We start from the raw sequence: 26,520 nt of genomic DNA, 5'->3' as shown, positions 1-26,520 counted from the left end.
CATTTGCACGCATGTTCATGTTTGTAACTGAAAACTGGGTTTTCACATGATTGCATACAGGTTCATGTGTTTATTTGAAAATTGGATTTTCATGTGAAATGATGTTGAGTGTGTTTGAAACGACTGGATTGACTGGTTTGAGAAAAAGGAAAAGTGACTGTAGGGATGGTGGTAGAGTCCTACCTGTGATTCCCCCTACGGTGCACGCGGTAGGGATGGTGGTAAGTAAGGATGGTGGTATAGTCCCGCCTATGATTCCCGCCTACAGTGCTCTGATAAGTATTGTGGCGCCCCAACCCCCTTATATAAATACACGGGGATCGAAAAGCCCGGATGGTGACAACACGGTCACGCATCCCAACGAAATGTGCCCAAGTGTGTGCAACATACAAAAATGCACAACAAAATTTGCAGCGGATAATATTATAAGTTAACTAAGTACCAGAAATTTAAATACAGGTATCCAAAATAATTTATCTTTAAAAATTTATACAGTCATCCCAAATATATTACAAAAGATAAATATATAAAAGACTAGGATAATAATATCGATGCACGAGAGCAATCCCAGATCGCTCTCCCCTTGAGCCAAAGCCTAAGACTCATCATCCTCATCTGCATCAAAAGCTGTGATACCATAAAACGGTACCGCAGGTAAGTATAACCCAAAATAACAACGTAATATAAATGCAATAATTGCGACCAACATGCATGCATAAAAAGAATATACATTTCTCTCAAAACATCATTTCCCCGAAAACGATTAATTTCAACACACGCCAAAATCTCATTCGGCCCAAATTATCCGTAGAATACTTTTCCAGAAAATGGTTTACGCAGAACCCAACCATTTATCGGACACTGTAGGCGGGACTCACAGGCGGGACTCTACCACCATCCTTGTTTACCACCATCCCTACCGCGTGCACCGTAGGCGGGAATCACAGGCGGGACACAACCACCATCCCTGCTTACCACCATCCCTACCGCGTGCACCGTAGGTGGGAATCACAGGCAGGACTCTACCACCGTCCCTGCTTACCACCATCTCTACAGTTCCTTTCCACACAATGGATACATAACAGAGCACTGTAAGCGGGAATCACAAGCGGGACTCTACCACCGTCCCTGCTTACCACCATCCCTACTGCATGCACCGTAGGCAGGAATCACAGGCGGGACACAACCACCATCTCTGTTTACCACCATCCCTACTGCATGCACCGTAGGCGGGAATCGCAGGCAGGACTCTACCACCATCCCTGCTTACCACCATCCCTACAGTCTCTTTACCTTTTTTCCCAAATCAATCAATCCAAACAAATCCAATTTCTCGCACATGAAATCATAACTTTTCGAAACCACACATGCACATGAATGCAATACACGAAAACTCAGTTTTCTTTACAAACATGATCATGCATGAAATATTGATATGTAAATGCACTAACACTGATCCATAACAATCAACAACCAATAACCAATTCAATCAAACAACCAAACAACTCCAATCACAATTCCATCCGACCCCCGAACTTCTCGGACTCAGTCCGGCATGTCAAACAAATACAGTGTAATATGTTAGTGCAAAAATACATTTAAATTACGAAAGTTCTTTGGAGATATACTTACAGTGCAATATAACAATTTTTGAAGGATCACGAAATTGAAAAAGGCGACGTCTGAGCAACACCACAGTGTAAAATACACTATGACCGTGGGTCACAAATACCAACTTTTCAACGGGTGCAAACGAAGACCCGAGATTGATAGGGTAGGGCCTAAGGAGGTCGGTGAGGCTAGTGGTGGTGGTGGTTGGCCGTGGGTGGCGGCGTGGGCGGCGGTAGAAGACCAAAAAGCCCAAAACGGAAAAGTGGATGGTGGAGCTTCACCGGTGACGGATCGGAGCTGGGGTTGGGTCCATTGGGTTGCTAAGAGGTCGAGGATGATGTGGTGAAGAGATGGTGGCCGGAGGTGGCGCGACGGCGGTGCAGTGGTGCAAGGAAGGCCGCGGCTTCAAGGGGTTCTGGTGGCTAACGGCGGCACAAGGGAGGTTGAGATCGGAGGGGTGAGGTCGCCGGCCGGTGGGGAGCACGATGGGGTGGGCGGTGTCGCGCACGGCGGCGCGACGGCGGCGGTCTGGGTGAGGATCGGTTGCACGGCGAGAGAGAGAGAGAGAGAGAGAGAGAAAATCGTGCGGAGAAGAAAATAAGAAGAGAAAATGAAAAGAAAAAAAAAAGAAAAGAAAGAAAAAGGAAAAAAGAAAAAGGAGAAAAAGAAAAAGAGAAAAAGAAAAAAATGTAGGGAAAGAAATGAGGTCCAATCCTCACATCTTGGGTTACAAAAATGATCCAACGGAAACGGTTTTAAAACAGCTAGTGAAATAAAATATTTCAAACACAATGATTATAATTAAAATAATTAATTAAACCCGATAATAATTTAATTTAATTCGAGTAGAAATTTAAACAAACAACAATAATTAATTTAAGAAAGCGCTAAAAAAAATAATTTTCGCAAACTAAAAATCATAAAAATAACCCAACTAAAATTTAATAATTATGAAGCAAGAGAAATAATTTTTGAATAAATAGAAAAAATCCTTCAGTAAAAATATATTAAAATACGGGGTGTTACAAGTATTCATTGTGTGTGATAAATATTCATTGTGTGGAAATGAACTGTAGGGATGGTGGTAGAGTCCCGCCTGTGATTCTTGCCTACGGTGCATGCGATAGGGATGGTGGTAAGCATGGATGGTGGTTGTGTCCCACCTGTGATTCCTGCCTACGGTGCACGCGGTAGGGATGGTGGTAAGCAAGAATGGTGGTATAGTCCCGCCTGCGATTCCCGCCTACAGTATCCGATAAATAGTTAATTTTTGAGTGAATCATTTTCTAGGAAAATGACGGATTATATTTTTGGACCAAATTGAGATTTTGGCGTGTGTTGAAAAATAATCATTTTTGAAAAAAATGTGGTTTTGGAATCTGTTTGTTGGTTGCATTAATGTGTTTTTATCCCGAGAGTTATTTGGATTATTACTTACCTGTGGTACCATTTTATGCTATCGCAGATTTTGATGCAGATGTGGATGACGAGTCTTAAGCTTGGCTCCGTTGGAGGAGTGATCTGGGATTGCTCCCGTATATCGAGATTCATTTTATCAATTATTATGTATTTGACCTTGTAATATATTTTGGGATGACTGTATAACTTTTTAAAGATGATTTGTTTCAAATATTTGTATTTAAACTTCTAGTAGTTAGATGACTTATTTATATTATCCCCTGCGATTTTTATTGTGCACTTTTGCATGTTGTACACACTTGAGCACATTTCGTTAGAATGCGTGACCCGTGTTGTCATCATCCTGACGTCACGATTCCTGTATTTTTGAACGTGGGAGTCGGGGCGTCACAGTATGCACTGCATCAATCACTGCTGATGTGTGTACGCTGATCTCAGCACGCAATATGTCGACCATTTCCTCACAAGTAGATGTGCGTGATGCCTTGGCCTGTGCAGATGTCTCACCAGCCGGTATTCCAGTATCTCCCGGCTGTGCATATCTCTGAATCTCAGCCCTGTCAGGAACAACTCCACAAAAATGAAATCTCGAGTGTCCCGTGCTCTGTGACAGGGTGGTGCTGTTGATCGGTCTCATCGGCTCCCGGGAACGCTCAGTAGGTTCGGGCACGATCCCGGCATATAGCAAAAATTGAGTAATGAGGATCCCAAATGGTAGTATATCTGTCGTAATGAACCATGCCTCTGATCGGATCCTCTCAATTATATAACTCATGAGGTCGATCGGGATGCCACGAGCGACCCGTATCATAACCGTTCGAACTCTCATCAAACGTTCGAACATAGATAAATCGGACACAACCGTTCTAACATTGAAATTTAGAGTTCGAACGGTAAAAAATTTCGCGCCGTTCAAACGCTTTAGTATAACTAATTCACTATTTGTGTTTGATCATCAATTTTTTTTGTTCGAACGTTTCTTCATGTGTATTTAGTCGAACGGATTGGTATCGATCGACTGGTCATGAAATAGCCGTTTGAACCGTTCATAATTGCTCAAACGTTATTTCCGACGTTCGAACGTATTTCCGAAATGAATTTAATTCATCTTAGAAAAATAAATCTGTTCGAACGAGATCGAACGGTCCAGCTTAATTTCGTCTCAAAAGATATTTTTTGGGACGAATTTGTGATTTTCGTCCCAAAATACCTCTTGAGACGGTTTTATAGGGACGAACTTGGGACAATTTTTTTTCGTCCCAAAAAATATTTTGGGATAAAATGCCAGTCCTTTGGGACGAAACTTCTTTTAAAAAGACCTTATTTATTGGAGTGTTTACACGTGACAAAGGAGGCCTATATATTTAATATTTGGTTGGCCACATAATAAATATGATAATAACTAAAATAATTTATGTTTGAGTTTGTCAGATCATGATGAAGAATTTGGCTTGTTTGGAAATAGATCTCATTCTAAAATTCTCATCTCATCTCATCTTATCTTATTCCCAAACATAATTCAAATATAAAATTTTCAAATTAATTATTACAATTTTTTCAAACTAATCATTACAATTTTTTCAAACTTTCAAATAAAAAATAGAAAATAATTCAATTTTTTCAAATCTCTAAACAAAAATAATATTATAAAACTATATTCTAATAATATTTTAATTTTATAATTTTTTATTCAATTTTTCTCTCATTTTTTCAAAACTCAAAAAATATTCAACTCAAACTAATTACTATTCACAAACTATTTTATTACTATTTATAAAATTATCATCTTATCCAACCATGTGCCATAAGATCATGGCATCATGCAGTACTCAAGAACCTGCATGAATCGATCCATACTTGCATCCTGGGTTTTGTCCTATTATCCTTTTCTTGTTCTTGCATGATTATAATTTCACCATCAAGATTTCTCCTTTTCTACTAGTTAGAATTTTTATTTATTTTTTATTTTAAAAAGAAGATGATACCCTAATTTTAATTTATTGACAAATGACAACTATCACTTATGGCCAATGAATACCTTTTGTATATAAAAAGAGCATGGAGTTACAACCAAAATCCCAAAATTGAATTTCTAAAGAAAATTAAGAGTTGAAATTTATAATAAAATACTTAAATATAGTCCAAAATAAGGAAACTAGAGTTAATAATGAAGTTTAAAAGTGCTATCCAGAGAAAAAAACCAAACATATTTCTACTAGCTAGCTAGATTAATAAGCATATGGGCAATATCTTATCTGCATGTATTGTCTCCAGATCTAGGTCTTGTGTAATATATATATATTCACAAAGAAGAGGTCAAAGATAGATCAAGTAAATAGGACCAGATGACTGGAAATAAGAGAATATGGATGAAGCATGAAATGAAAGAAATAATAGACAAGAGTATGCACAATTAAGAGTAGGCGGTAGAACCGACCATATGCATGTATACAAAATACAGAAAATAAATAGATGCAAAAATAAAAATTTGCATTGAAATATAAGCTTAGTAAAATTACACTTAGTAAAATTACACTTAGTAAAATTACAAGCTTAAAATCACAAGTTTAAACTTACAAAAGAGCAGGTGGAGAAGGGTATGTGGAAGAAAAGAATGAAGGTGAATTCTGAAAGAATGAGAAGAATTAAGCCTGCCTTCCTTGAACTAGAGGTGCCCCTTTCATAGATGAAGGGGTCGCCTTTTACAATAATTGAAACAGTAAAATAGAGCCCGTGAGTGAATAGTAATTGAGACTGTTCATTCACGTGAAAGTAAAATCATGATGTCTTCAGATTGCTTTCTCAGCGTGTCTTGCGGAAGTATCTGTTTTGATATAAAGCAATAGGCATCTTTGACAGAAGGTACTAGTCAGTATGGGAGACGACAGTCTTCTTTCTGTCTTGTAGCATCGGTGGATCATTCATCAACGGATAACTTGGGAGTATCTTCAAAATCATGTCCGAAAATATTGCTGTAAGGATCAGCTACTGAAGATTCTGATAATGCTTCTGATTTTTCTTCTTCAGAATTATCTTTTTCCAAAGACTTCATTAACAAGTGAACTAAATCATTTTTAGTAAGACTATCTAGAGTCACTTTTCTTTCTAGTCTTTAAGGATTTATTAGTATTAGAGAAAACAGTTGCCTTTCCCTTTCGTGAGGCAGATGGTGAAGCAGGGGCCTAGATTTGGAGATATCCAGTCGAAGTCAAAGAACCATAAGTGATTGCTGGGAATTCTTCTTTATTCTGCAGATCTGGGACAGTCTGCGGGAACTCCCTCATCACATAATCAATAATATCTTGAGTATAGGGGAACTTATCCCACCATTTTGTAAAATAGTATCGAACTAGAATATCGCCATTCCTTTCATAATTCCATTTCATAATCCAAGGATTTTGTACCATTTGCAGAAATGGAGGCAGTAAGGAAACTTAGCCGTATGTCTGTCCAATTTTGAGACAACAGCATTGGTAAAGCACTTGAATGCCCATAAGAGTATGTCAGGGAAGTTTTCAGGAATAGTGCCAAATTGGTCCCACCATTTGAGAAACTAAAGGGGGAGTTTTCCTTTAAACTTCTTATCAAAATTAAAAAACCATGAATGACTCATATCAGGTACCTGGAACAGCATGAATCTGGATCAAGCATCAATGTAGTCATAATAATTATAAGAGATATCAGAATCAGCGAGTCTTTTGGAAGTAAAAGGGTTGGTGCCCCATTCTTCTTCTGTGATGACTCAAAGAATGTAAGCACTATGGTAGATCAATTTTGATTTATCAGTCTTGTCATAAATAGGTTTTATGACAATGGAATCAGTCTAGACTAAAACACTGGAGTAAAATTGGAGTGTTTTTGTGAAATTCTCTGAGATCCAGTGAAAGCCAGGGGAAAATAAGATGAAACAATTTTGAAAAGATTTGTATACACAGACCGATTAGGCTCTAGGTAAAATAGTTTGAAAGGATAGAGTTTTCTGATATACTCAGTTTTGGATTTTGGAAGTAAATACTGAGTAGTAGGTTTTGAAGCAATAACTTTGGCATATGGATCATATGGGGTTGAAACAGTTGAAGCAAAATAAGTAGGTTGAATTACTTTGTCAAAGGTAGTGAACCTATTGACAACTTCAACAGGTGAATCAGGTTCATTCTTGATGAGTTTTCTATCAGGAATGGGGGTGGAGTAGTTGTTTGTTTTTCTTTTCATTTTTTCTTGCTCATGATTGGGTGTCTGCAAGAATTCACGGGTAAGAAAATTAGGGACAGAATTATTGGATCCTTTAATATATTCAATATCAAAATAAAAAATACTTAAAATAGCTTACCATCGTGCAAAAATATGTTTTGATACAATGTTTTCAACATCTTTTTCTAATACATACTTAGCACTTTTACAATCAATTCTTAATAAGAATTTCTTATTAAGTAAATCACTTTGAAATTTAGAGATACATAGTACTATGGATAAAATTTATTTCTTAATAGTACTATAATTACTTTGTGTATGGTTCCATACTCCAGAATGGAAGGGAACTATTTGTTCAGAAGAGTCTGGCGAAACAATTTGTTTCAGAATGCCACCATAACCAATGTTAGAGGCGTCTGTTTTAACAATTTTAAAAGAATCAGCAGTAGGAATGCCAACGCAGAAAAGAGTTTTGACATGTGCCTTGATCTGTTTAACAATGTTAATGTGAACTTCTGACCAAGCAGGAAGATTTTTCTGTAGTTGTTGAAATAAAGGGCGACATTGTTTCTTCATATCTTGGTAGAATTTAGCAACATAATTAAGAGAACCAAGAAACATTTGTAATTGATTTTTGTCAAGAATGACATCTGAAAATTTGTCAGAAAATTCAATGGCCCGATTAATGGGTCTGATTTTGCTTTCAGATATGTCATAACCAAATAATCGAATCTTGGTCTGAAACAATTTGATTTTCTTGGCTGAAACAACAAGACCATTTAGTCTAATGATATTTAGAAACGAATTCAAATGTTTCCAGTGTTTATCAATAGACTTGGAGAATATGAGTACATCATCAATATAGACAATAGTGAAATGGGTGAATGAGTTAAAGATATCATTCATGATGGTTTGGAATTCACTAGGGGCATTTTTGAGACCAAAAGGCATTACATTCCACTCGTAGTGTCCAAAAGGAGTATTGAAAGCAGTCTTATACCAGTCTGACTCTTTTATCTGGATTTGTCAAAATCCTAACTTTAGGTCAAATTTGAAAAAGACAATAGCATCACTTAACCGATGAATCAAGTCATTTTTGTTGGGGATAGAGTACTTAATCCACTCTAAGACTTTATTCAAATGTTTGTAATTAATAACCAGGTGAGGGGTCCTTCTCTCAATCTCAACATTTTTTTGAATATAAAAAGATGCACAGGACCAAGGAGACTTACTATGTCTAATTATATTTTTATTAAGCAGATCATTTTTTTGAAAAATTCTAAAATCTCACTATTCATTTGAATAGGTCAAGCTTTAGTTGATATATCATTTTCATTAAAATCTTTGATATAAAGAAGAGTAACAACATGTTTCTTCCTGTTCGAAATAACATTTGGTAAATCAGAACAAACATAAAAAATTATTCGTTTGTTAAAATCATCGATTTTGGATTGAAGTAAAGCACTAGATAATTGTTCTGAAACATTTTTATATTTCATTTCCTGTTGAAAGAAATTCAAATGTTTGGTTTTTGCGAAAAGTAGGGATTTCAGACTTTTATATGTATCAATTTCAAATCGTGAAACAAATTTGAATTTGACTTTTTGTCCAAAAGGATCAGTAGTGATATCGTCATTTTCAGGAAAAAAATGGATATAAAGAAGAAATAAAAGAGATTCCCAAAATTACTTTATCGGACATGTTTCTGACTAAAATAAAGGAAACTTTAAAACAGACATTGTCTTAACAAACATGAGTAGTATTAAGCTCATAATTGATCTTCATCTGAAATCTATTTGTCGAAAATAATCGTTTAGTAGATTTTTCAAAATATTTACAAGGTATTAATCCTTCTCGGATACAATTCATATCCGATCCAGAATCAATAATAGCAACAACTGAAAATTGAAATTCATGGCAGACAATAATAGTAACTCTTGAAAACCATTTGGGAGGAATAGTTTGACAAATCAATCATATCTGATTATCAACGGCTTTTTCTTTTTGGCTTAAATCAGACTCATTCATTTGCTTATTATCAGAAGGAATATCTTGATTAAGTTATTTGTCAATTTTCAAATATAAAAATTCTTGTTTTGAAACATCATTTTCAGATTTAAGATTATTAATTTCAGATTTGAGTTCAATGATTTCTTTTTTAATAAATTTAATTTGATGTTGTAGATCACTAGTAGAAACATCTTTGGGTTTTTTCTTTTGAAATCTCTCCAAAGTGTCTTGAAAACTAATTATTTGCTTAAAAGTTTCTGGTTCTTGGCGAATCATGGTCTTCTTGAATTTAAGAAGATATTCTTCTTTAAGTTCAGGATTTGTGATTTGAGAAATCAAAGTTAATAATAGATTTTCTTGTTCTTCAGCCTTGGTTAAAACATTGATTGTTTTACTCAAGGATTTGCAACAAGATTTATCCCAATTGTAACCAAGCTTGATATAAGGAGAATCAATAGACTCAGTTTTTGAGTGATACTCTGAATCACTAGAACTGAACTCATGAATGTCCAATTATGAAGAAGATTGCGTTTCTAGGAGTCGAAACAATTCTTCTTGATCATTGGCATCAATATTCAAATGATTAAGCTTCTTTTTAAGTTTGTTGGGCTTCTGAGGACATTTATCAGCAAAATGTCCATATTTGCAACAATTATAACATTTTCCTTTTAAAAAATTCTTTTTTTTTAGGAAAAGATTTAGAAAAATATTTTTTAGAAGATTTTTCGTAAAATTCATCACAAGATTTTCTCCTTGTCCCGCCATGAGGTTTGGAATACTTTGTAAAATGCTTGTGCTTTCTTCTAGATGGAGCAATAGGTGGAAGACCAAATTGTTCGTAAAAAGTTCTCATTTTGTATTTGGCTTTCTTGTTATTCTTAATCTGTTCATGAAGCATTTTTTTATCATTACACATACTAATACTAAGTTTCTTAATTACATAAAAATATCACTTTATATGTAATTTTCATAATTAAGAAATCATGATATATCAGTAAGTTCTTCCCTAATTTTACGAGCAAATAAATGGGGTAGATCATCAATAAAATTTTCCTTCCAGTAAGGCTTATGACTGTCGTATCTAAGCATTACTCTAGAAATAAAAATATCTTGATACTATCTGTAATAAGACATTTGATGGTATCGTAAATTATTTAGTTGATCACTAATACGATTAGTAATGTTGAAAGGAGTTCCAACAAAATGTTTAAAAATAGTGTAAATCAAAGTATTAACACTATCAAGATGTGGCATCCCTATAGTGTCATATAAGGATGGCACATCCCTATTTGACGAAGTGCTTAACCCACCAATGACGAAGTACTCCAAAAAAACCTTGTGTTAAAATAATAACAATATTAAGTTACCTAATATTATTGTTAATATAAGCATTTGCAACTAAAGACATTTTACTCATGATATTGAGAATTATTTGTTCAGATAATCTATCAATATTCCATTCGTAAATTTTGTCAGCAAAGTAAGAAGATTGAGTTTGAAAAACTTTTTTTTCAAATTGTAAATCAAGATGAGTAGGTCTAAAATGTCAATTCTTCATCAGACTCACTGGTTTGGGTCATTTTTAAGAAAATCTGGGTATTTCTGATTTAAATCAAAATCTTGAAATTTGTTTTCAAGAAGATCAATATTCTTAGTAACAGATGAATCACTATCAAATGATTCTTCTGTAGTTTCAACAAGAACGATTTCTTTTTCATTACTGGTCAGAGTACTAGTAAAAGGTTGTTCTTTCTTAAGATCAGTAAGCATTTGATCAATTTTATCAAGGGTCTTGGCCTGTGGGTTTTTTAAATCAATTTTAGGCCGACTCTGTGGTAAAATAATCAAAGGTTTTTCAATGATTTTGGAATGTTTCTTTGGTTAATCTTTAGGGAAAACCAAAGGATTTTCAATATTTGTTGAAATAGGGACTGGAGCAAAAATAAGTTTTTCTGCTTTTTCTTCGATCCTATTCAACTGTTGTCCGATAGTATGAAGAGCAATATTTATAAAATTATTTTGGTGAATAATCTTTCTTGTTTCTTTCAAAATCTTTACTTCTTTTGGATCTTTGGACACAATTTCAGGGATCTTAAAAGGAGCAGCAGTTACTTCAGATCATTTGTGAGAAACAAGGATTGCCTCCAAAGGCGAGTGACTGGATTGAATCACCATTTTACCTTCTTCCTTGATAAAATCATTTTTAACAACATTTAAACTATTTTTTGGAACATAATAGTTTTCAACAAAACCGAGAAAAAGTATGTGTCTTTGCAGGTCATTCATCTTTTCTTTCTATTTTCTTTTAACACGTAATTTTTCAGAAGCAGAAAAAGTAGCATGATAGGCCTTTCGCTTATTATGATTTTCTTTTGAACTGTATTCGTTAACAAAAGCAACTAAATCAAACTCAAAAAGCCTATTTATCACAGTAAGATTGTGATGAATAGGTGCAACAGGAGCAGTCATATTCGAAGCTGTAAGAGATAAAGATGAAATATCTTCTTCTTTATTAGCTTCTTTCTTTACGGACTTATCCTTGGATGTTTCGGCATCCTTGATAGAATAATAAGCAGAAGTTGTAACACCCCGTATTTCAGTGTATTTTTACTGAAGGATTATTTTTTATTGTTCAAAAATTTATTCTCTTATTTTAAAATTGGTTGGATTTTTAGTAAGTTTATTTCTATGATTTTAATTTGGTGAAAATTATTTTTATGTGCTTTCCAAATATTTATTTATTGTTATGCATTTAAATTGCTTTTAATATTTAAATTAATTACTGTGGGATTTAATTATTTCAATTTGACTTTACCATTACGTTTAAATTATTTTATTTAACTTGTGGTTTTAAAATCATCTCCGTTGGATCATTTTTGTGACCCAAGTTATGAGGATTGGACCTCATTTCTTTTCCCCCCATTTTTCTTTCCTTTCTTTTTCTTTTCTTTCTTTTCTTTTTCTTCTTTATTTTTCTCTCCTCTCCCGCGCGATCTCTCTCTCTCCTCTCCTCTGCCCGTTTCCATCGTCCCCTCCCAGCGCCGCCATCGCGCCGCCGTCGCGCCGCCGTGCGCGACACCGCCCAACCGACCAGCTCCCCCTCCCTCCGGCGACCTCACCTCCCAAATCTCAGCCCCTACCTCGCCGCCGGTAGCCCACACGCCCCCCACGAAGCCGCGGGCCACCTTCACGCCAGCGCCGCCGTGAGCCGGCGGTGGCCCTCACCGCCCAGCCCGCTAGCTTCCCCAGCCGCCGGCGACCTCACCCCACCAACCTCACCTCCATCCGTGCCGCCGTTAACCACCAGTAGCTCTTCGAAGCCGCGGCACTCTTTCCGCCGTTGCGCCGCCGTCGCACCGCCATTGGCCACCATCTTCCTACCACTTCATCCCCGACCTCTTGGCAACCCATTGGACCCAACCCCACCTCCGATCCGTCACCGGTGAAGCTCCACCAACTATATTTCCGATTTGGGCATTTTGGTCTTCTACCGCCCATTTCGCCGCCACCGAAGTAACCTGAGAGGATGTTGAAATTCCTTTCAGTTTTAAATCAGGATTAACCGGTTGGTCTGTTTTGACTGAATCTTCTAGAAATTGTTTGAGATTTTGATACCTTCTTACTGGATTGTCAGAAACAGAACTAACAAAAGAAGATCTAGATCCGGCAAAAGAATTTCTTCTTAAGCTGGGAGCTTGATCAAAACTAATTTTAACAATTCTATCCAAATATTGTTGGATGTAGTCCAAAGTTCAATAATCTGAAACAGTTTTAATAGGAGAAACTTCATGTTCTAAAGTCTATTCATTGGGAAGAGAAATATCTTTCCAATAAACCATATTTGGAACCTGAATGTTCGCATCTGAGGTAGAACTCTGGATCAAGAGAGTTTTTCTCGTAGTTGATTTTGAAATAGCTTTTGGATTTAAATTTGTTTTTAAAAGACGATAGTAACTCCGATAAACAAGAGCAAGTGGTTTGATTCCTTCTAGCATGTCATAGCTAGAAGTTAAAATATTCAATGTTAATACTTTGACAATTTTATTATCATCCAAATCAAAAGTTAAATCTGGAAAACAATCAAAATGAACTGGTCCTCCAAACAAAGAGGACTGAATCATCCCGAGAAAACTAGTTTCAAACTTGTTGAATCTAGCATCTCGTAAACAATGTAGAATAGATGCGTTGATGCCTTTCCTTATTAATGGTTTGACAGCAACTTAAACAGAACTAATATGCAAGTATTTGTAGTCTTTTTTCAAAAGATCTTAAATCAAGACTTTAGTAAATAGGCAATATTTTTCTTGAGATTTTGAAATAGCGTAGGTTTGTTCAACTGTTCTAACATTAAAAGAAGTTTTAAGAGTAGATTGAACCCAAGAGATTCGATAAATAGAGTTTGAATCAATTTTTGGGATATTCCATTAGTTGAAATCACTTGGAGCAGTTTCTTCAAAAGCATAATTTTCTTCATTAACAATGTTAGGTGGTACAGACGACCTAGAACTAATAGTTGAATTAAATCTGCACATTCTACTCATTTTGTTTCTAGTCAACACAGTCCTTCACACTTCAGTGTCTAAAGCTAACATCCTTATCTCGACCCGATAACCTAACTGTCCTCAAAGCTCTTTGGCAAGTGGGTGTTACCAAAGTACTAGACGAACAATAAAGAGATAGATAAGAAAAAGTAAGAATTTAAGGATCGAGTTGAAAAATAATAAAATAAATAAAAAGAAGAAAAGTAATTCGATCTATCAGGAGTCAAGTGGATGTATATATTCAAAGTCTGACTTTAGTAAGGATTTAGTAAGGATTTAGCTTCGGACTTTGTACTGGCAATTAATTAATGCAGAATTCGTGATGATGCCACTGATCACTTTCCTCGAGATCGAGAGAGTTATCTTGAATATTACACACATGCTGATTAACCCCATTAATTTTTAATCTCTCAAAATTTTAAAAAATTTACAAATAAATTAGTGATCTATCGGCCTCATTTCAAGTAAGTCTAACAAACAAAAACCAAGACAAAATTAGCTGATGGGCTAACAGTTGATCAATGCTATGCACATGTCAATATATATTAACGATGCAAATGCTAAATAGGGACTAAACTATTCCTATATTAATCATCTACTTAATTATTGTCCCAACGTGTTCAGTAGTACTGTATATACAAATAGATAAGACAAGATCAAAAGGAAAAAATAACCGGAGAAATTAATAGCCCAATTGGCTTGTCTCTGCTAGCACCTCTATAAAAAGCCGAGTTAGCAACACTCAGAACCACACCAAAACCAGTTATGGCGATGAAAGCTGGTTACATACTCATAGGCCTTCTTGTTCTTGTTGGCTCTTTCGCCAACACCAGTAATGCTAAGGCTATTATACTCCCAGCTACGGCATTTCTTCACTCAACAGGACCAGCTTTCCCAAAGGTTTCACTTTTGGTGCAGCATCAGCTGCCAATCAGGTAAGCCCAGGTTTTCTACCTACATGTTTATATCATAAATATATATATATATATATATATATATATATATATATATTGAGTTTTTGTACGTTCAAGTTCCCTGAGATCTCAAGAATAATTCATGCATTTACGTGCATGCCTCGAAATGTGTTTGAATTCTAGTATGAAGGTGCAGCGTTTGAAGATGGCAAAGGACTAGGTATGTGGGATTATTACAGCCACAAATATCCAGGTCTCTCTCTCTCTCTCTCTCTCTCTCGTATATATATACACACACACACACGACACACATGCACACATGACACATTACGTACGTACAGAGCGTTAATTGTTTCAGATGACATGAAGATGAAAAATAATTTAAATTGTGCTATTTCCGAAAGAAATAAGGAATTGACATTTAATCTCTGAAGAGATATACTAACAACCTTCCTTTTTTATTTTATCAAGGCCAATATTTTGCGTTCCCATATATTACTCACTACTCATAATAAAATATTCGAACAAATTAACTTTGGTTGTTAGGCATGTACATTAGTCTTAACAGATAAGATTTTTATGAAATTGCAGAGAAGATAGCAGATGGCAGTAATGGAGATGTTGCTGATGATCAATATCATCGCTACGCGGTACGTATGTCCTTTTTTCCCCGTTTAATTACTGGATAAATAAGAGGAGTAAAACTTTCACTATATGCATTAACTGTATATTTATTTTAAAGCTTTCGATATATATATATATAATCATAAGTCATAACCATTCATTTGTGTCCTATTTTCAGCCGGAAAGATTAGCGATGGTGTGAACCAGAAAGGAATCGACCACTACAACAAGGTCATCAATGAACTCCTAGCCAAAGGTCATGGACTTCCACATTAACATATCATATACTAATAATTCACTGATGATAATGTATTAATGATACTTAAAATTATTGAAAGGAAGGTCTTACGCCCTATGTGACAATTTTCCACTGGGAAACTCCCATGGCCTTAGAACATGAGTATGGCGGTTTCTTAAGTCATCGCATTGTGTAAGTGATGACTAATTCACGGCCATATTAGCAGCATTCCATATATAGAAATGGGACACTCTATTACATCTGTGCATGCGTACGTACGTAATTTTCAGGAACGACTTCAAGGACTTCGCAGAGCTTTGCTTTAAGGAGTTTGGTGACAGGGTAAAGTATTGGATCACATTAAACGAGCCTTGGACCTACAGCAATGGTGGATATGCACAAGGGGTGTTAGCACCTTTTAGATGTTCTAGCTGGCAAAATCTGAATTGCACCGGTGGGGATTCAGGGACGGAGCCGTATACCGTCGCCCACAATCTGCTTCTTGCTCATGCAGCTGCCGTTAAGGTGTACAAGACCAAATATCAGGTTCCAATACAATATATTTACCAAAGTTTAAGTTTACAACAACAAAATATGTGTTTGTCGTGTGTTGACTTAACTAGACTAGCCATGGCTAGCTTGGTTAACCAAATCATGTTCACTAAGTTCAGGCAAAGCAAAAAGGTGTTATAGGGATAACACTTGTGTTGCATTGGATGGTTCCATATAATCCTAAATCGGCGAAAGACCGTGCTGCCGGTAGCGTGCCATTGATTTCATGTTCGGATGGTATGTTCACATGTGTTGATCTTGTTTTTCAATTTTAGGACGATTATTACATCGTAATTCAAATACTGATCTCAATTTGTGGATGGTTTCATATTTTGTTGCAGGTTCATGGACCCCTTTAAAAGGTCGCTATCCCCTGAGCATGCGTACTCACGTACGTGGAAACCGATTACCCATGTTCACCACAAAGCAATCGAAGCTGGTGAAGGGATCATATGTGTAACACTCCGTATTTTAGTGTATTTTAATGAAAGAATTATTTTTATTGATTCAGAATTTATTCTCTTGTTTTAAAATTATTAGATTTTTAATTAGGCTATTTTTATGATTTTTAGTTTATGAAAGTTATTTTTTTTAAAGTACTTTCTTTTAATTAATTATTGTTATACGTTTAAATTTCTTCTCAAATTAAATTAACTTATTGTTGGGTTTAATTATTTATTTTCAATTCAATCACTACGTTTGAATTATTTTATTTCACTTGCAATTTTAAAATCGTTTCTGTTGAATCATTTTTATGACCCAAGATGTGAGGATTGGACCTCATTTCTTTCCCTACATTTTCTCTTTTCTTTTTCTTCCTTTTTCTTTTCTTCTTTTCTTTTCTTTCTTTTCTTCTTCCTCTCCTGTTTCCTTCCTGCGCACGCACGCCAGCCTTCTCTCTCCCTCCGTCTGATTCTTCTTCCCCTCCCAGCACCGCCGTGAGCCTACGGTGACCGACACCGCCCGGCCCACCGTCTTCCCCAGCCGCCGACGAAGCCACCCCTCCATTTCCAGCCCCAGCCGCGCCGCCGTTAGCCACCACGAGCCCATTGAAGCCGCGGCACCTCTTGTGCCGTTGCGCCGCCGTCGCACCACCATTGGCCACCATTTCTTCACCACTTCATCCTCGACCTCCAAGCAACCCATTGGACCCAACCCCACCTCCGATCCGCCACCGGTGAAGTACATCCAACTCGATTTCCGTTTCGGATATTTTTGACCTTAAGCCACCATTTGAGCCGCCACCCACGGCCAACCATCACCACCACTAGCTTCATCGACATCCCTAGGCCCTACCCTATCAATCTCAGGTCTTCGTTTGCACCCGTTGAAAAGTGGATATCTGTGACCCACGGCCATAGTGTATTTTGCACTGTTCTGCAGTTGTTTTTCCACTTCTTGCACCTCCGTGATCCTCCAAAAATTATTATATAGCACTGTAAGTATTTTCCAAAGAATTCTCGTGAATTTAATGTATTTTTGCACTAGCACATTACACTGTATTTAATTGCTGATTGGTTTTGCCGGACTGAGTCCGAGGAGTAACGGGGTTCATTGGATTGGGTGATGGAGTTGTTAGTATGATTGGTTTAGACTATGAGATTTGTTGGCTGTTCTGGTTTAAATATTGGTGTTTTGTGTATGACGTGGGTTGTGGTGGATATTGGTGATTTTAGGAAGTAATGATATATTTTAGGATTATGAAGGTTTTAAGTTTTGAGAAATTTAAAATAGGTTATTTAAGAAGCTTAGGCTTAAATATCGAAATATGTGATCTATTGGAAACTTACAGAAATTACGTGATTATTTTTATAGGTGACGATTTATAGTCGACTCGACATTTTTGAGGAAATTTTTGGAAAAGTTAAGTCGTCCAGGTAAGCGGGGTTCCTATGCTAGATTTGCATAAAAAGAAATGAACTGAGGTTGGTTTGTAAAAATGTGCATGTTGTTTTAAAAAGAAAAAGTGAAAAACAACCTTAGTATATGTTTTGCATTCCCTCATGAGATACGTATGAAAGAGAAAAAAAATGTTTTTGACATGAAATGTGTAGACATGAGCAATATTTGACATGTTTCTGAAATATGCAAAAGAGCGAATATGATATCATTGAAATTTTTATGCATGTGATATGAAATGATTTGGATCTGTTTTTGATCAAATAGAAATGATACGAATATGTTTCGCACGTGTTTTGATATGATATGGATATGATAAAACTTTGGCATATTTATCTGTTCTGAATATGGTTCTGATATGATGATAATGTTCACGTGATATGGTTGGTACCACCATGATATGATATGAGTGCACCCATTTTAGAAACAAAGTGGTCTTTTTACGTGTTCTTTCCTGTGTGCACACTCGGGGCTCCGAAATTGAAAAAGGGGAAGTTCACCACAAAATACTGCCTGGTTTGGCCACCGGGGATAGCACAACCCTACCACGGGGGTTAAACATGGTATATGATATGATATGATAATATGAAAATGTTCAGTTATGTTATGCCAAAGTGTTTTTGAATATGAGATGGATTCTTAAATATGAATTGTTGATTTTGAGTATGAAAAGATTGAAAAGTCGCTCTGATTTTCTGATAACATGTTTTTATGAGATCTGCATATAAAAATAAAATGTTTTTGTTTCTGCATACTGAACTTTCTGAAAAGGCTCATGTTTACATATTAGTATATGTTCTCTGCTTACTGAGTTGTTGATAACTCACCCCTTATCTCTACCATCTTTTTCAGATGATTTTAATGTTTCAGTTGAGGATTAGGATATAGAGCATGGGTGAGAAGAGTTAGAATGATGGTTTAAGCATAGAAGATTTATATGGGTATTGAAAGTTTTCATTCAGTAAGCTTGTTGGGTTCTGATGTTGTGATTTGTTGGGAGATTGATGTTTATATTAAGACTTTGTATTGTCTTAGAATAGTTATTCTGGAGTAAGTGATGTAAATATATGAGTATTTTGTGCGATAGAGAAAAATTAGAGTATGTACTATGTAGAAGAGAAATGATTTTTAAGTGACATGAGTTAACTCTCCGGACCCTCGGGGAAGGGGCGTTACAGTTGGTATCAGAGCCAGGTTTGAGATTCTGCAGACTATAACATGAGGTTTTGGATATCTGTTGGTTTAAGGAGTAATTTCATACTTGGGGTATAGAAATTTGAGGACTACAAGCTAGATGATAATGGAGAAATTCCAGATTTGAGATTCTGCAGACTTTATGGATTGAAGTTTTAGGAATTTAAGGTTTTAGATTTGATTGGTGTATTTTGAATGCTGTAGGACATGACTTGGAGATCTAGATTTCAATGTTTACATAAGTTTGAGCGAAAGCCAGGTTTGAGGTTTGCATACTATAATAAGATGTTTGATGATATTTAAGGTTTTAAAATTTTGAAAGCACTAGGACATGATTTTAAAGATATTCGGTTTGAGCTTTTGCTTACTCATATTGGATGGCGTACGAAATCTGAGGTTTTGAATATCTATGGGCTAGGAAGTTAACTCAGATTGGAGGTATGGAAATTTGAAGATTATAAGAGATGATTTTATTTGTTTTTAAAGTTTTAGAATCCGGCAACATTTTGGAATATATTCTAGGATGTTTGAGGTCTTAGATGGTGTGGGTTTTAAAAAGAAGATTTTGAAGAGAACTAAGGCTTTAGATTTTAATAAATGACTTTCTTTACACTTGGAGTTTTAGATCAGGTAGGCATACTTTGTTGACTATAGGTAAAGATCTTTTATAAGATGTAATGTTTATAGTTTTGAAGGTGCACATAAGTTCAATTGTATGATAACTTTGAGGTTCTACATACTATAACATATAAGGTTTTGGATATTGATTCGGTGTAGGAAGTAATTTCATATTTGATATATATAGAGAAATTGAGAACTGAGACATGATTATGGGAATATTTCAGGTTTGAGGTTCTGCAGACTAAAAACAGTTAAGTTTGGATATCCGTGGTTTAGGAAGAAACTTCAGATTTGAGGTGTAGATTTGTAAAGAAAAAGAACTGATTTTGTAGATATTTAAGATTTTAAATTTTGCAGACTTTATGATTGAGTGATGAAATTTTGAGGTTTCGTGAGTTTAGATCCAATAAGCTTACTTTGTGGACTATAAGAGATAATCTTTATAAGATTTAAGTTTTAGATTCTTGTGGTTTAGATTCTAAAGATGTACGTGAGTTTAGACCGATGTTGGGTTTACAATATTTGATGGTAGGAAGGATTATATGAGTTGGTTAAATATATGGCTAAGAATGGGTAAGACCATATGTCCAGTAGGTACAGAACCAGAAAAGTTTAAGGGTTTAATTTGAAATTATTACTTTTATTTAAATTGAATTTATTTCATTTTATTTTATTTTATTTTATTTGAATTGAAATTATGTTATTTATTTTATATTATTTTGTTTTATTTTATTTTGTTCAAAGTTGAAAAATGGGTTAAAGGTTAAGTTATGGCAGGAAGATGATACGACTGAAAATGTCATTGTTAGGTATCAATATTTAGTGTAGTAGGCTTGAACTTTTATCGACTTGGTTTGCTTTTGAAATCTTGAGGCATGAAAGGAACGGCATGTCTGGGTGATCTCTTTGGGGCGTAGGATAATTGTGGTTTTAGATTTTGTGGAGATATGACACAAGGCTTTAGAATAGGAGGTTGTAAGTTCAACAAACTTTAAGGATAAATTTACGAGAATTTCACTAAAGGATTAAGGTTTGCAGACTTTAAGAAATGATTTGTTATCTTTTAATATTTTAGATCTTGAAAGTTTCGGGAGTCGATTGTCTTATTATTGGATATAAGTTCATTGATCTTACCGATTTCGGAAAATGATTCTAATATAGTTTAAGGTTTTAGAATTACAGATTTGAATGACTAATTTGTAATAAGATTTAAGTTTTTAATTCTGCAAGCTTAGTGTCCTAGCTTATTTTTTTGGATATTGATTAGTCTGTGATCATTAAATAGGGTTGATCAGAGTTGAGTTATTGATATAAGAAGTTTCAAGGAGAATATTTCTTTGGCTATTGAAGGTATTGATTTAGTTCGTGTATTGCTATGAGGATTGAAAATTTGGTTTGAATTGGGGAAAATAATTGTTATTAGTTCGAGGTTTTAGTGGCAGGTTTTGGGATTTGATCCATATCAGATTTAAGGATAATAGTTGGTGCAGATTCAGGAATGAATTCTTGGTGAGTTTGAGGAAAGTGTGTAATAGTTCATATTTTTGGAGATCAAGCATTGCTCTACCAAAATGTGGTAAGAGTTTTCTGGTTAGTAGTTATGGAGTCATCTTGTGCTCGATGGTGTTGTTTTTATGAGGACATAAATTTTATGCATGTGGCGAATTATTAGAGGGCGTAGCAGGAGCATAATATTTTGGTTGTAATTAGGAGTTCAAATTTTGTGTTTATTTTGAGGAATTAGTAATGGCTTAAATTCTTGAGACGATACTTGTAGTTGGAGTTTAATCACTCAGTTGTACCAATTATATTATTGATGATTCACTTTGGAAGTGGCCGTTAGTTTCCCAAGGGTAGAATACAATGAAGGTTTGGAAATTATACCGTAGGAGTCGATTGAGGTTAGTATAGATTATCGAATAGAGCTATTAATCATTGGGATTCTTTGGGTGTTGTATTAAGGCTCTTGTGGAAACAAATGAGATTTTAGATATCATAGCCACCCTAGGAATACTGGACGTGATGTGCCATTGGGGGACTAATACGAATATGATGGAATCAACTATAGGAATAGACCTGAGAGAACATTACTCATACTTGTTGGGAGTTGTTGATTGTATGGTCTTTTCGAGTGTGTTTTGAGTTGTATCTTGTATCTTGCTTTAACGTGAAGTTTGACCATACAAATTTCGAGGACAAAATTTTTTAAGGGGGGAGGATGTAACACCCCGTATTTTAGTGTATTTTAATGAAGGAATTATTTTTATTGATTCAGAATTTATTCTCTTGTTTTAAAATTATTGGATTTTTATTTAGGCTATTTTTATGATTTTTAGTTTATGAAAGTTATTTTTTTTAAAGTACTTTCTTTAAATTAATTATTGTTATACGTTTAAATTTCTTCTCAAATTAAATTAACTTATTGTTGGATTTAATTATTTATTTTCAATTTAATCACTGCGTTTGAATTATTTTATTTCACTTGCAGTTTTAAAATCGTTTCTGTTGGATCATTTTTATGACCCAAGATGTGAGGATTGGACCTCATTTCTTTCCCTACATTTTCTCTTTTCTTTTTCTTCCTTTTTCTTTTCTTCTTTTCTTTTCTTTCTTTTCTTCTTCCTCTCCTGTTTCCTTCCCGCGCACGCACGCCAGCCTTCTCTCACCCTCCGTCCGATTCTTCTTCCCCTCCCAGCGCCGCCGTGAGCCGACGGTGACCGACACCGCCCGGCCCACCGTCTTTCCCAGCCGCCGACGAAGCCACCCCTCCATTTCCAGCCCCAGCCGCGTCGCCGTTAGCCACCACGAGCCCATTGAAGCCGCGGCACCTCTTGTGCCGTTGCGCCGCCGTCGCACCACCATTGGCCACCATTTCTTCACCACTTCATCCTCGACCTCCAAGCAACCCATTGGACCCAACCCCACCTCCGATCCGCCACCGGTGAAGCACATCCAACTCGATTTCCGTTTCGGATATTTTTGGCCTTAAGCCACCATTTGAGCCGCCACCCACGGCCAACCATCACCACCACTAGCTTCACCGACATCCCTAGGCCATACCCTATCAATCTCAGGTCTTCGTTTGCACCCGTTGAAAAGTGGGGATCTGTGACCCACGGCCATAGTGTATTTTGCACTATTCTGTAGTTGTTTTTCCACTTCTTGCGCCTCCGTGATCCTCCAAAGATTATTATATAGCACTGTAAGTATTTTCCAAAGAATTCTCGTGAATTTAATGTATTTTTGCACTAGCACATTACACTGTATTTAATTGCTGATTGGTTTTGCCGGACTGAGTCCGAGGAGTAACGGGGTTCATTGGATTGGGTGATGGAGTTTTTAGTATGATTGGTTTAGACTATGAGATTTGTTGGCTGTTCTGGTTTAAATATTGGTGTTTTGTGTATGACGTGGGTTGTGGTGGATATTGGTGATTTTAGGAAGTAATGATATATTTTAGGATTATGAAGGTTTTAAGTTTTGAGAAATTTAAAATAGGTTATTTAAGAAGCTTAGGCTTAAATATCGAAATATGTGATCTATTGGAAACTTACAGAAATTACGTGATTATTTTTATAGGTGACGATTTATAGTCGACTCGACATTTTTGAGGAAATTTTTGGAAAAGTTAAGTCGTCCAGGTAAGCGGGGTTCCTATGCTAGATTTGCATAAAAAGAAATGAACTGAGGTTGGTTTGTAAAAATGTGCATGTTGTTTTAAAAAGAAAAAGTGAAAAACAACCTTAGTATATGTTTTGCATTCCCTCATGAGATACGTATGAAAGAGAAAAAAAATGTTTTTGACATGAAATGTGTAGACATGAGCAATATTTGACATGTTTCTGAAATATGCAAAAGAGCGAATATGATATCATTGAAATTTTTATGCATGTGATATGAAATGATTTGGATCTGTTTTTGATCAAATAGAAATGATACGAATATGTTTCGCACGTGTTTTGATATGATATGGATATGATAAAACTTTGGCATACTTATCTGTTCTGAATATGGTTCTGATATGATGATACTGTTCACGTGATATGGTTGGTACCACCATGATATGATATGAGTGCACCCATTTTGGAAACAAAGTGGTCTTTTTACGTGTTCTTTCCTGTGTGCACACTCGGGGCTCCGAAATTGAAAAAGGGGAAGTTCACCACAAAATACTGCCTGGTTTGGCCACCGAGGATAGCACAACCCTACCACGGGGGTTAAACATGGTATATGATATGATATGATAAGATGAAAATGTTCAGTTATGTTATGCCAAAGTGTTTTTGAATATGAGATGAATTCCTAAATATGAATTGTTGATTTTGAGTATGAAAAGATTGAAAAGTCGCTCTGATTTTCTGATAACACGTTTTTATGAGATCTGCATATAAAAATAAAATGTTTTTGTTTCTGCATACTGAACTTTCTGAAAAGGCTCATGTTTACATACTAGTATATGTTATCTGCTTACTGAGTTGTTGATAACTCACCCCTTATCTCCGCCATCTTTTTCAGATGATTTGAATGTTTCAGTTGAGGATCAAGGATATGGAGCATGGGTGAGAAGAGTTAGAATGATGGTTTAAGCATAGAAGATTTATATGGGTATTGAAAGTTTTCATTCAGTAAGCTTGTTGGGTTCTGATGTTGTGATTTGTTGGGAGATTGATGTTTATATTAAGACTTTGTATTGTCTTAGAATAGTTATTCTGGAGTAAGTGATGTAAATATGTGAGTATTTTGTGCGATAGAGAAAAATTAGAGTATGTACTATGTAGAAGAAAAATTATTTTTGAGTGACATGAGTTAACTCTCCGGACCCTCGGAGACGGGGCGTTACAATATGACTTTATCGGAATAAACTACTGACAGATGCTCTTGTTAGTCAAACAAGTACGTACAAATTTAACACTCGAAAAGCATTGATCGATCTAGATGTTTGTCTCATCATGTATATAATATTAACTACATCTTTTTTTGTTTGGCTGTGCATGGCAGCTTCGCGCAACGGGGTCCTCATTGGTCCAGAGGTATGTGTTTGTATATATATAAATATATATATATATATATTAAGTAAATTAATCTTTATTTTCCACTATTATATAATATTCTGGATTGATGATATTCTATCTTACGTATAAACGCTGTCATATGTACCAACAAGAGATGATAAGCAGTTGCACTATATAATTAAGCATGCAATTCCTTTATTGCGAAATATATCAATTTAATAGCTCTTTCGATCTGATCCACGTCCTGACCAACACATGATGTCTAAGAAATTGAAGTACTCTTTGGCAAATTCTTATTTAGTGATCAATTTATTTCCTATACATCTTAGGCTGCTTCAAGTTGGCTCCATGTCTATCCTAGAGGAATTTACGATGTTCTTGTTTACACAAAAACCAAGTACGGTAATCCAGAAATCTACATCACCGAGAACGGTAATTTTCTCAACTGTTTTCAATTATTGTTGCATAAAGTCGATGATGACTTCTGATAAAGTGATAATTTTCGGTTGTCCCATTTTATCTAATTAAGCAAAACTAGAATCTTTTACTAGGAATCGATGAGTTCAATAATGCCTCATTAACGCTCAAGGAAGCTCTCAAGGACCCCGCTAGAATTAGTTATTATTATAAACATCTTGCGCATGTTCATAAGGCTATCGGGTTAGTGCTTCAAACAGATCTCTCTCTCTCTCTCTCTCTCTCTCAAAATCTATCTATCTTTGACCTTTAATTAATTCGTTTCTTTCCTTGAAATTAATTATAGGGTGGGCGTGAAAGTTAGGGCATACTTTGCTTGGTCATTCTTGGACAACTATGAATGGATGTCTGGTTATACGGTTCGATTTGGCATCTACTTTATCGACTATGACAATGGATTGAAAAGATTTCCTAAACTTTCAGCACATTGGTTCAAGAATTTCCTCAAGAAATAGAAATGAAGATTTTCGTATTATGAATTGCCTATCAAATTGGGTGGTCTCAGATCGATAAATTGAGCATTTATTCTCTATGAATATTGTACTTCTTGAATAATGTAATTTCCTTTCTGTACTCGCGGAAACGCTTGCAGAACAATAAATTGCTCGACTGCCTTCCGTCTTTTATTTTAAGTTCAGATTTTCATATTTTAAGTAGTATGAAATTTTACCACTGAATGATCAAAATACTTTTGGGCTTTTACATTGACTTCTGATCTCGACCATGCATGTGGAGTTTCTAAAAATCCTAACTAGTTTGCTTATTGAATGGTTCAAATTTTGTTAATGCCTAGGCATTTCACCTGTGATATGATGAGTTTAGACCTCAAAACATTCTTGCTTTTCTTTGTTCGAATGGTTACCATGCAATATACATAACAAGTCCTCAAGTGACAAATTTTAATTATTGATTTGAGAAATATTGTAGTTTAGATTTTAGGAATTGTACATATAAGATTGAATCCTGCATAAGTCTTAGGGTGAAATTTATTACGCTTTGCATCCCAAGCATTCAGAGCGCAAGACTCGAAAGGATGCGTGCGTAGGTAGGATTGTAACCATAAAGGAGTGAAAAAGGAGAGTTAAGATCTTGGATGTAGAAGGCGCATGCAGCCGGTTTATTAAAAAAAAGCTAACGTGAAAAAGGCTTCAACCCGAAAGTGTTTGGTTATGTCGCTATGAAAATAAAGCATTGTCATGTCTAATTCATGAATGGTG

General features: G+C 35.6%; 2 long non-coding RNA genes and 1 pseudogene across 2 annotated transcripts; 2 read left to right on the top strand and 1 right to left on the bottom strand.

Annotated features, from left to right (window-relative positions):
• Positions 1-395: 395 nt before the first annotated feature.
• On the bottom strand, positions 396-1,687 carry LOC121238439. The gene is made up of 2 exons (XR_005935127.1): positions 1,633-1,687; positions 396-627 (listed from the first exon to the last, which is right to left on the bottom strand). It is a non-coding gene; the product is annotated as an uncharacterized LOC121238439 (long non-coding RNA).
• Positions 1,688-14,537: 12,850 nt separating this feature from the next.
• Positions 14,538-25,888, top strand: LOC121238240 (annotated as a pseudogene).
• LOC121238438 lies at positions 22,691-24,577 on the top strand. Its single transcript, XR_005935126.1, has 3 exons — positions 22,691-23,016; positions 23,394-23,455; positions 24,330-24,577. It is a non-coding gene; the product is annotated as an uncharacterized LOC121238438 (long non-coding RNA).
• Positions 25,889-26,520: the final 632 nt, after the last annotated feature.

The sequence above is a fragment of the Juglans microcarpa x Juglans regia genome, chromosome 7D (assembly GCF_004785595.1).
Source record: "Juglans microcarpa x Juglans regia isolate MS1-56 chromosome 7D, Jm3101_v1.0, whole genome shotgun sequence".
Classification (NCBI taxonomy): Eukaryota; Viridiplantae; Streptophyta; class Magnoliopsida; order Fagales; family Juglandaceae; genus Juglans; species Juglans microcarpa x Juglans regia.
Note: the sequence above shows the minus strand (reverse complement) of the source record. Positions and strands in the feature narration are given on the sequence as shown.